The sequence below is a fragment of the Hylobates moloch genome, unplaced genomic scaffold (assembly GCF_009828535.3).
Source record: "Hylobates moloch isolate HMO894 unplaced genomic scaffold, HMol_V3 SCAFFOLD_9, whole genome shotgun sequence".
NCBI lineage: Eukaryota > Metazoa > Chordata > Mammalia > Primates > Hylobatidae > Hylobates > Hylobates moloch.
Window position 1 is genome coordinate 45,721,187 of NW_026652284.1, and position 11,994 is coordinate 45,733,180.

At 41.8% G+C, this 11,994-nt stretch overlaps 1 protein-coding gene and 1 pseudogene across 3 annotated transcripts in view; both read right to left on the reverse strand.

The window, feature by feature from the left end:
* The window catches only part of RGS20 (regulator of G protein signaling 20), a 105,359-nt gene that overhangs the window by 40,167 nt on the left and 53,198 nt on the right, over nt 1–11,994 (reverse strand). The window lies entirely within an intron of this gene.
* On the reverse strand, nt 1,606–1,725 carry LOC116813939 (U6 spliceosomal RNA; annotated as a pseudogene).

Genomic DNA, 11,994 nt, shown 5'->3' on the forward strand with positions numbered 1-11,994 from the left:
ACCCTGTCTCAAAGAAAAAAAAAATGGGTCTTGAGTACTTGTGTACTTAAGTACTTGTTTGAATACAGGACTCTTTGAAAGTGATTAGAAAAGTTAGATGAACATTATGTAGCCAAGGAGGGTTACTATAACGGGACACTAAATGGAATGTTTCCCGTCATATCAGGGTTTCCAAAGTCTCTGAGTCTCCAAAGGCAAGGACCGTGAGTGATGTGTGCCCACATATTCCAGAGAGAGCTTCTGACACTTCTAGGTAAAACTTAGCAGGAGAGTTAATGGAAGTCACGTACTGCTAATCTTGAGAATATTTTAGAGAGAAAGATTTCACAGAAGGAAATTTGTAGTAGAGACAGCCCAGTAGCATTTCTGCTCCTTTCTCTGCCACCATCTGTTGGAGACAGAAGACATCTTGGGGGATGATGCCGGAAGAGACGACTTGAACCTTAGCCCTCAGATGAATATTTGCTGATCTCTCACAGACTCTTGCAAAGAAAATTATTAAGGCATATTTTACCAAGAAAAGTAGACCCCAAGGGGAAGTATGGAATACAAGAAACAATAGTGAATCTAGAATTCGATAAAATATGGTAAAATATGTCAGTAAATATGTCAGGTGGGGTGGTTCATGCCTATAACCACACCTACTTGAGAGGCTTGATTGAGGCCAGGAGTTCGAGACCAGCCTGGGCAACATAGCAAGACTCCAATTCTAAACACATTTTTAAGAAAGAAACTCAGGCACCAGCCCTGTCCTTGTCCTCAGATGATGCAGAAGACTCCTGGGGAGAACCTGGCAAAGCATGAGAGGTACAGAGACTGCAGCTTCCCTCCGGACTGCCTGAGACTGAATGGGAGGGGCTGGTTGGAACAGCCAGGTCTAGGAAAAAGGGAAGCAACCCAGCTGCATGGATGGGTGAGTTTTTCCATGGGAGACATGGAAGGTGGCCAAGCTTGAATCTTCTTGAAGGATCCTGTGCAAAACTGTTGGACTGGAGAGGAGAACCCCAGAGCTGTATGACTGGGACCAAAGCTGAAGAGGTCAGGCAGGAGTGGGGAGATCCCTGTAGAAGAAAGACTGGTCTGAACTCCCATTGACCAATACCACCTCTGTCTTTAGCAGTGCTGCATCCAAGGCAGCAGAGCTAGGAAAGGAGAGAAAGCAGAGAGGAACTGGAAGGGCTATCCTCCTCTCCCCTGCCACTGTTGGTCTGCCCAACCTCTGGAGAGGCCAAAGCTGGGTGAGGGGAAACTGAAATGGAGGGCACTAAAGTTTGATTTCAAGGGGACTGAACTTTTTTTTTTTTTGGAGACAGAGTCACGCTCCGTTGCCCAGGCTGGAAGTGCAGTGGAGCGATCTCGGCTCACTGCAACCTCTGCCTCCGAGGTTCGAGTGATTCTCCTGCCTCAGCCTCCTGAGTAGCTGGGACTACAGGCGTGCATCACCACACCCAGCTAATTTTTGTAGTTTTAGTAGAGACAGAGTTTCACCATGTTGGCCAGACTGGCCTCAAACTCCTGACCTCAGGTGATCCACTGCCTTGGCCTCCCAGAAGTGCTAGGATTACAGGCTTCAGCCACTGCGCCTGGCCGGCACTAAACATGAAAAAAAATTTTTTTTCTTTTTATGGAATGCTTCATGAATTTGCATGTCATCCTTGCAGCAGGGGCCATGCTAATTTCTCTGTATTGTTCCAATTTTAGTATATGTGCTGCCGAAGCGAGCACTGAACTTTTTTAACGCCTGAAAATGAGACTGTTCTAATACTGACATTGACCTGAAAAGCTACAGAAGCTGCATGAGATAGAATTGAGGGGAGAGGAGGGGAAAACCGATACTGTTTGAACGTGGTGATAGGAGAAGAAATTCACTGCCTGTTTACACTCAGTTCAGTCCAGCTTGTTAAATTAGTGAACTATATAAAGAAACTAAGATTATCTAGTGCACAAGAATGGATAAGAGGTGACAGCAAATATCACAAATTACAGTCTGGGGTCAGGGACATGAAGGGAGATCTGTAAGGGATAAGATCAAAAATAGGAAGAGAAAGAAGGAGAGAATAGGGGAAACCACAGTGGACCCAAAGTACCAAGGCTAAGAACCTAAGATTGGATTGGCATCAAAGAACTAAGAAGGGCCTGTAATCCCAGCTCCTTGGGAGGCCAAGGTGGGAGGATCACTTGAGGCCAGGAGTTCAAGACCAGCCCAGGCAATATTGCAAGACCCCCATCTCTACAAATATTTAAAAATTACCCAGATGTGGTGGTTTATGCCTATAGTACTAGTTACTCAGTAGGCTGAGGCAGGAGGATCACTTGAGCCCAGGAGTTTGAGGCTGCAGTGAGCCATGACGGTGCCACTGCACTCCAGCAGTGACAAAGCGGGACCCTGTTTCAAAAAAAAAAGAGATTGGAAAAAAGAGAAAAGAAAAGAAGGAAGAGGAAAAAAGGAGAAAGAAAGAGGAAAATATAGCCAAGGCCAGAAGTCATGGTGCCAGAGCCCAGTAAGTGATTGAAGTGGCCACGTCCACACACCTTTTATTAGAAACCTCAATTTCTATGTAAGAATAAACTTTAACATCTGGATTAGTTTACTGGAGCTGCTGTAACAAATTACCACAAACCGGATGGCTTAAAACAACATAAATTCATTCTTGCACAGTTCTGGAGGCTAAAAGTCCAAAACCAAACCGTCAGCAGGGCCAGGCACCCGCCTCTGAAGGCTCTAGGGGAGGATTCTTCCTTGCCTCTTCTGGCAACCTCGGTGGCAACAGAAACCCAATCTCTGTCTTCTTTGCCACTTGCCCTTCTTCCCTGTATGACTGCCTGGGTCTTTGAAGCTCTCCCTCCTTATAAGGTCACCAGTCGTTGGATTTCAGGCCCACCTTCATCCAGTTTGGCCTCATCTTCACTTGGTTAGCCAGATGTGGTGGTGCATGCAAAGACCCTGTTTCTAAATAAGGTGATATTCACAGGTATCATCGTTAGAACTTCAACATATATTCTGGGGGGACACAATTCAACCCATAACAATGTCTAATGTGGAGTGAGGAGTAGGATCTCCTGTGAAGCCACTTTAATGCTTCTGTCCAGAACTGTCAAGTGCATTAGATGACTGGACACTTTAATCTGCAGCTGAGTTGACTAACCAGTGTGATAATTTATTAATATTATTTTTAGGCCAGGCATGGTGGCTCATGTCTGTAATCCCAGCACTTTGGGAGCCCGAGGCGGGTGGATCACCTGAGGTCAGGAGTTTGATACCAGCCTGACCAACATGGAGAAACCCCATCTCTACCAAAAATACAAAAATTAGCCGTGTATGGTGGCAGGTGCCTGTAATCCCAGCTACTTGGGAGGCTGAGGCAAGAGAATTGCTTGAACCCAGGAGTCGGAGTTTGCAGTGAGCTGAGTTTGCACCACTGCACTCCAGCCTGGGCAACAGAGCAAGACTCCGCCTCAAAAAAAAAAAAAATCAATTGCAGTGCATTGAAACACATAAAATATGTGTAAAACTATGAATTTATAATGATATGAAAAAAACTCACTGACTACTTTTAGACAGTGATAGGGAACAATTTTGAAAACTGATAAATAAGGGGAAGGAATCAAGTTTTTATCCTACTTTTCCTATAAAAATATACTTCAGGGTAACCTAATAGTTGATAAGGATAAGTTTTTCTTTTAAAACATTTTACTCACTAATAAATTAAAAAATAATGAAGAAATCACATATACAAACATACACACGCACACTACATATATATATATATACACAAATAAAATCACCTATGAAAAAATGTTCAGTTTTATCAAAAGTAAATTTAGAAAAATATTGGTATTCTCAATGAAGTATCAGAATAGACAGATGAACAGTAGCTGGAAGCCAGTGGGATGAATTCATTTGAGAGAATGTAACTAATCAAAGATTTCATAAATACTGAAGATGCAAAATTGAAGTTAAATGTGATGCAAGAATAAATATTAAAATTTATGTGGCAGGAAATCATGCAAAACAAAGAGATGCAAATTAAAACCAGGTATCTTTTTTTGATATTTTTACCTAAAAAATTGGCAAAAAAAAAAAATCAAGATTAACAGTATCCATTGTAAGGACTGGGGGAAATTGGCTTAAATCTCAACTCCATTGTTGATTAGCTGTATGAGCTTAGAGAATTTATTCCATCTCTTTGAGTCTTGGTTCCTTCATCAATAGAACTGGGATACTGAGTATCCTGGAGGTGAAGATTAAATGAGGCGATACCGGTGAAGCACTTCAAATGTGCCTGCAACACACAGCACTCAATAAATGTTTGCTATGTGGTTATTCCTATGCATAGGAATTTGCAGTCTTGTGATTTATGTTCCTATTATGAATAGGATCTCCCTTCATGAATTTTCCTTTTTTTGGCCATCCTTGTCCAGTTTAAATATTCTTATTTTTCTGCCTTTTAAAACAAAGTTGGAAATGTTCCATCTTTTTATTTTTATGTATTTTTTGAGACAGAGTCTCACTCTATCACCCAAGCTGGAGTTAAGTGGCCCGATCTTGGCTAATTGCGACTTCCACCTCCCGGGTTCAAGCAATGCTTATGCCTCAGTCTCCCGAGTAGCTGGGATTACAGGCACGCACCACCATGCCCAGCTAATTTTTTTTGTATTTTGAGTAGAGATGGGGTTTCACCATGTTATGTTGGCCAGGCTGGTCTCGAACTCCTGACCTCAAGTGATCCACCCACCTCAGGCTCCCAGAGTGCTGGGATTACAGGCAATGAGCCATCATGCCTGGCCAGGGTGTGTGCCTTTCTTAGGGACAAATCTCATAACACCTTTTCGATTTTTTCTATGTAGTTTAGGATCTTCTACTACCATATGACTCAATATTTTAAATTTATATTTTTTCAGAAAAGTATCTATCTTACCTAAGATTTTCAAATACATTGGCATTAAACTTGTACATGTTATTTGGTTTTTCTGTAAAAAAGTCTTGATCCGGTTATGCACCATACCTCATTTCTGATGGTTTGGGCTTTTCTATCCTCTTATCTGAATCAGATTTGCCAAAGGTTAGTCTGTAGTTCTGTTTCCAAAGAATTGGCTTTAGGTTTTATGGATCAATTTTGTTTTCTGTTAACTGTAAATTTCATTAATTTCTGCTTTTATTTTCATTATTCTTCATCTACTTTTTAAAAAATGACTTAGTTTTCTCCTGGCCTCTCACACTAAAGTTTTAGTTTATTTACTTTCAGTCACTGCTGGTTTTTAATAAGTGGGTTTAAAAGCATAAATTTTTATCCAGTTACTGCTTTGATCATATCCACTGAGTTTTGCTAGATAGCACTATTTTTATTTCCAAATAGCTCAGATCTAATAGTTCACCTCCAAATACCTCAGACCTAATTGCAGCTCAGTTTTTTTATCCACAGCCTTTTAAAAGTTTATTTTTAATTTCTTGACTAGCCTGACTAGTTTGTATGTTTCTTTACATTTTGATCAGAAAATGTGGCCTGTATGATTTTAACATGTTTAGGTATATTATTACTTTGTAGATTGATATGATAGTTTTGCCTTTTCCAAAATATCATACAAATTAAATCATATGGTATGCATTGTTTGGAGTCTGGGCTTCTTTCACTTAGCGTAATGCTTTTGAGATTCACCTGGTCATGTGTGTCAGTAGTTCATTCTTGTTTATTGCTGAGTAGTACTCAATTATATGGTTCTAACTGTCTATCCGGGCACCTACTGATGATGGACATTTGTGTTATTTCCTGTTTTGGGTGCTTATGAATAAAGCTTCTATAAACATTTGTGCAGAGATTTTTGTGTGGGTGTATGTTTTCATTTTTCTTGGGTAAATACTCACTGGGTCACATAGTAAGTGCATGTTTATTCACTTTCTAAGAACATGCCAACTTGTCTTTCAAAGGAGCCGTGTCTTTTTTCTATTCCCACCAGCAATGAATGAGAGTTTCAATTGTTCCACATCCTTGTCAGTAGTTGACATTGTCAGATTTTTTTTTCCTGGCGATTTTAATAGGCGTAAGTGGCAGCTCATGGTGGGTTTAATTTGCATTTCCCTCTTGACTGATAATGTTGAGCATCTTTTCATATATTATCTGCTATGTGTACCTCTTCTTTGGTGGAGGGTCTTGGTAATTTTTTTGGCCCATAGCCTGAAGCGAGAGCCCCTCCAATACCAGCTTTGTGCTCTTGCTGGTACCAGGTCATCTGTACTTTTGCTGGCTACATGGCTTTCCTCATGTTCCTGATAGTGCTTTGATTGATTCTGTTTTATGTAAAGGTGTTTAATACATATGTGATGAATGATTAGAGAACTAATAATGTATCCCTCTGTGTTTCACCTCATGACTCAGTGCATCTTTACCTTTTCTGTTTGATAACATAAGAGGGAATTTAACAAAATGTATGAACCCAGCCCAGGAAGGCATTTGTCCCTGTTCTCTTCAACTGTCTACTGGTCACCTTCATTTCCCCAGTCTCAGACACTCTAGATACAAAGGACTCTAGAAGGAAAGAGAGAGAATACACACCCAGCAGATATTTTCCTTCCTTGTTAGAGTTTCCGTCACCTCTGTCCTTCCACATCAGTCAAAAGTTGTCAAAGACAAGTGTATCGCACACATTTAATCCATTCTCAGAAATGGTTCATCATTATTCACATAACAATTCCTTCCTGCTGTATTGCTGCTTTCTATAATGTTACTTCTCTACCAGAAGCAAGAAACCTCCAATATCAAGTACCAGGACTATGATATCATTCTGCCGTAGGAACATTAATATATCTCCAAATTTTTAATATAAGCATGCATTTAAATATCTACCTGTACACTATTATAATAACAGCCTTTTAAAAAAATAGCATAATGGGCTGGGTGTGGTGGCCCACAGCTGTAATCTCAGCACTTTGGGAGACCAAGGCCATGGGTGGATCACTTCAGCCTAGGAGTTTGAGACCAGCCTGGGCAATATAGGGAGACCCTGTCTCAACAACAACAACAAATTAGCCAGATATGGTGGTGCAGGCCTGTAGTCCCAGCTATTTGGGAGGCCGAGGCTGGAGGATTGCTGGAGCCTGGAAGGCAGAGGCTACAGTGAATCGAGATAACACCACAGCACTCCAGCCTGGGTGACAGAGCAAGACCCTGTCTCAAAAAAAAAAAAGTATATATATATACCATAATGGATAATAGAGTACTCAGAATCAAATGGACCCAGCACCACCACTACCTATATGACCACAGGCAGGTCACCCCAACTTCTCTGTGTCAAATCAGGAAAATAATAGTATCTGGCTCATGGGGTTGCTGGGAGGAATAAATATGATAATTCATGTAAAATCCTCACATAGTGCCTGGAATTATTAAATGCTTAACAACTGTTACCAAGCATATTTTTAAAAAGAATAACGTGCCATAAATCCATCATGCCAATATTTTAAATTTTATTTTGCATTTCCTTCCCTTTGTTCACAAAACATATTTACATGATTATGAGAGTATATATATGATTTTGAATGCTGCTTTATAACTTTCTGTGTTGATATGATAGTTTATTAATTAATCAATTTATTTATTTATCTTGAGACAGGGCCTCACTCTGTCACCCAGGCTGGAGTGTGGTGGTGCAATGATACCTCACTGCTACCTCCGCCTCCTGGGCCTCAGGTGATCCTCCCACCTCAGCATCCTGAGTAGCTGGGACCACAGGTGCGAGCCACTGCACCCAGATAATTTTTTTTTTTTTTTGAGATGGAGTTTCACTCTTGTTGCCCAGGCTGGAGTGCAATGGCGTGATCTCGGCTCACTGCAACCTCTGCCTCCCAGGTTCAAGAGATTCTCCTGCCTCAGCCTCCCGAGTAGCTGGGATTACAGGCACCTGCCACCACGCCTGGCTAAGTTTTGTATTATTAATAGAGGCAGGGTTTCACCATGTGGCCCAGGCTGGTCTCAAACTCCTGGGCTCAAGTAATCAACTCAACTTGGGCTCCCAAAGTGCTAGGATTATAGGCATGAATCACTGCTCCCAGCAGCAGTCTTTATAAGTTTTAGTAGCTCGCCAAGTCCAGTGTTTTACTTTTCTGTATCTTCTTTATCTATTGCTTTATTCCAACTATTGCTTCTAACTTTCATGACTTCCTTTCCATAGCTGCCTTGTCTGCATGTGCCTGCCTTTATTTTTTGCTTTCAATGTTCTATAAAGAACATTTCTGAGCGTTAATCACCCATTATCCCATCTCCCAATGTTTTCCATCTTTTTGTTCCATATGCATATGCCATTTTCAATAGTTTCAGTGTCAATGATCTTCAGATTGAGCGCTCTCTGTCAAGCATCATGAATGGGTCAGGCAGCTTTGACCTTTCATCACCTGCCTCATAACTTCATTGAACCCGAGACTCTTCTACCTTACAGAATGCACTTCTAGATGGATTTTTTCTGGGCTGGCATTGTGAGTATTTCAGGGTCAGGGTGACAATACCTCCTACCTCTGATGGCTGCACAATGACACAAAGGCAGGAATCCCAAACCTTACCATTAGACATGGTAGCCGGTAATGACCTTTAAACTTAATCTGTATCCTGGTTAAATCTTTTGGCCCCTCATTTCCTACCCCTCTAAAATGCAAAGCGTAAGCTTGCCATTCATTTTCTGGGATCTTAAGAAGCCATGAGATGCAGGAGCCTGTTAGCCTGGCCTCTGGCCTCCCAGGAGAATCGTTACCTGCCCCACCACTCCTCATCCCCAAGAGCGTCTCTCTTACCCTTTAAATATTTTGGAAAGATTCTTTAAATCTTTTTTTTATTTATTTTTTCTGAGATGGAGTCTTGCTTTGTCGCCCAGAGCTAGAGTGCAATGGGGCAATCTCGGCTCACTGCAACCTCAGCCTCCCGGGTTCAAGCAATTCTCCTGCCTCAGCCTCCTGAGTAGCTGGGATTACAGGCTCGTGCCACCATGCCAAGCTAATGTTTATATTTTCAGTAGAGATGGGTTTCACCATGTTGGCCAGGCTGGTCTTGAAATCCTGATCTTGTGATCCGCCCACCTCAGCCTCTCAAAGTGCTGGGATTACAGGCGTGAACCATCGCGCCCAGCTAAGATTCTTTAAATCTATCTATATACAGGAAGGCTAACAAGACATAGAAAACATCAAATGCTTCAGAAACAAATGTGGTTCACAAGCAGGAGGAATCTGCATGCTTTGTTATCTGAGATAAGGAAGAATGGGACCAGTGTGAAGACAACTCCGATACCAAGCCACCCGGCCACTTAGCTCCATTGCTCCTCCCAGATTTTTGTTACGATATGCTACAGAGTTAATTGATGGGACATTTCTTTCTGTTTTCACATTGAAGAAATGACTAATGACATTAAAATGGGGTGGAACGTGAAGCCAGAGAGCTATGTCTGGGGATTTTACAGCTTTGGTAATCCCCAATATACCAACTATAGCAGATGGACACAAACAAGGGAGTCTCCCTCCTAACTCAGCTGTAAGGCTTCCCCTTGCATTGCACTGGGATGCTATGATTTTACTTCAGTCCCTCAGTTGTGCCCTATACATATCTCTCCCAGTACTTTTTTGAGCCTGTTCAAATGATTGGGTCTTTGTTCCTGTTCCACATTAAGAACAAAGCTCCTTTCCTCATGAGCCTCATTCATTTCAATTTCACTGTTTTCTGAGCTCCCACTGACTGTGGTTCCCAGGCGCATGAAAAGCATTGAGATATTCCAGGAATATCCTCCTGTATTGCAGCCTTAAGGGACACTCTCATTTCCTTGTTCTCTGCAGTAACGTTTCTGAGTATTTAACACAATGTGTTTCAATTTACTGCTAATTTTACCTTCCTCTTGGTCGTCCTGCCTTCTAGGTTTCCCCTGCCTGGGAAATCTTTCTCTAATACTATTTTGCCTTGGATGGAGGATGATTTTCCACAGATACCACATTTGCCAGCACACTTGGGGGGCCACTCGATAGCAAAGTAGCAAAGTAACTCGATGGCAGAGGGTTGAGTGAGTTGTTTTTTTTTCTTTTTTTGAGATGGAGTCTTGCTCTGTCACCCAGGCTGGAGTGCAGTGGTGCCATCTCGGCTCACTGCAACCTCCACCTCCTGGTTCAAGTGATTCTCCTGCTTTAGCTTCCCGAGTAGCTAGGAATATAGGCACGTGCCACCATGCTCGGCTAATTTTTTGTATTTTTAGTAGGGACGAGGTTTCACCATGTTAGCCAGGATGGCCTCCATCTCCTGACCTCGTGATCCGCCCGCCTCGGCCTCCCAAAGTGCTGGGATTACAGGCATGAACCACCGTGCCTGGCCTGAGTGAGTTTTTTGTAGGGTCTTCTGGTCTTAAATACTTGGTCTTAAAGTTGGATGCTCACTTGTGACAAGGTGGAGGAGGGAGACCCTGTGATCCAGGCCCCTCTCAGCCCCATGCATGCCTCTGACTTCAGACAGAACTGGAAGTCTAATGAACGGGAGGAGGAACAGGACGGAAAAGCCATTTGGCTGGGGACAGGAGGCATAAAATGTGTTGGAGAGAGAGACAAATCTCATGTGAAGGGCTCTAGGCTTCCAGAACCTGAAGGAAAGTTTCTGAAGATGTTTGGCTTGCGAGGAGGATGAGTTCACAGGAAGTCTTTTTTTGGCTGCTCGCGAGATTCTCATTCAAGAATTTACACAATGAGGTTAGAAAAACAGACCCACTGAATCCATGCTAAACTCTCCCTGGGTTTGGCTGCCTACCTGAAAATAGCAACAGGGGAATGTGGCTTTCTCTGAATCACGTACTGCAAGAGTAACACCAGGTCACCAGATGCTGCTGAAGTCACAAACAGGCCCTGTTACTATTAGCAGCCGAGACGTAAGCTGAATGCTGGTCAACAGTGATGTTCTGTTTAGTAGGATGCTGAGATGAGGCGATTCTAAGTTTGAGAGGACGCTGGCCCATTATCCTGCAGTATAGTCATCACCAGACAAAAGTCCATCTCACTGTGGCTCATGAAATATTAATGAAGAGCTAGAATTACTTGCACTGACTTCAGCACAAATAGACCAAAAAATCAAATCAAAGCTCTATCTTCCACTATGTTTGATACAGAAAGCTAACAGTTTAGTAGCTGGTGGATTTTTGTGGAAATTCTGAACTTCACCTCCAGGCAAATCTATGGGTTTTCAAAAATTTCTGTCTTTTGGTTTTATTATCTGACTATTTGGGTTTTATTGTCTGACTATTTTAAGAAAAAGCTGGTTCATTGTTTTCTAGTAGGGGAAGTCAAGTGGAAGCTTAATAGTAACAAAAGACTTTTGAATTATAATTACTTCCAGATGGATGCTTACAGATGTCCTCATCTTTTAAAAAACCACTTAAGCATCTTACCATCTGTTTTTCAGTGACTTATCATGGAAATCTTTACACTTTTGTTTATATAGCCGTTGCCAAATGTGTAAGCCCCAGGAGGTTTTAAGCCAGTGAAGGCTTTAAGACTATAATAAGAATGTCTTTCTCTTCTCTTCTGCCATTACTAAGTGAACATCCTATATAACTCAACTTTTACAATGGCCTTTTGGGAAGTATTAGAAAGGAGAGTATGATCTGAAGAAAATAAATAAATTATGTATGTTTTTATTTGTTCTTTCCTAATGTCAGCCAACAACGAAGGAGCATTTTGTAAGTACTGATTGAAATCTTTATTAAGAGCTTTGCTTATCCCAGGAAATAGTGGCATTCTCAAGAAAATTGCAGCCGGGGTGCATTCCCAGTGATAACTTGGGCCAGGGTACCTCTGAAAGTATTAAACACTTGGGAAAATCTTTGTCTGTGGGGCTGTTTTAGGGACTCTTCAAACGGCTGAGGAATGTATGAGGCCATCATTAACGGTTTGCATGAGAATGGCCAGCTTTTTACTGTTTCCCAGCAAGGAACAGGCTCCCTAATGAGAATTTCTGCGTAGTTATTGCAAATTATAGAAAAAAAACA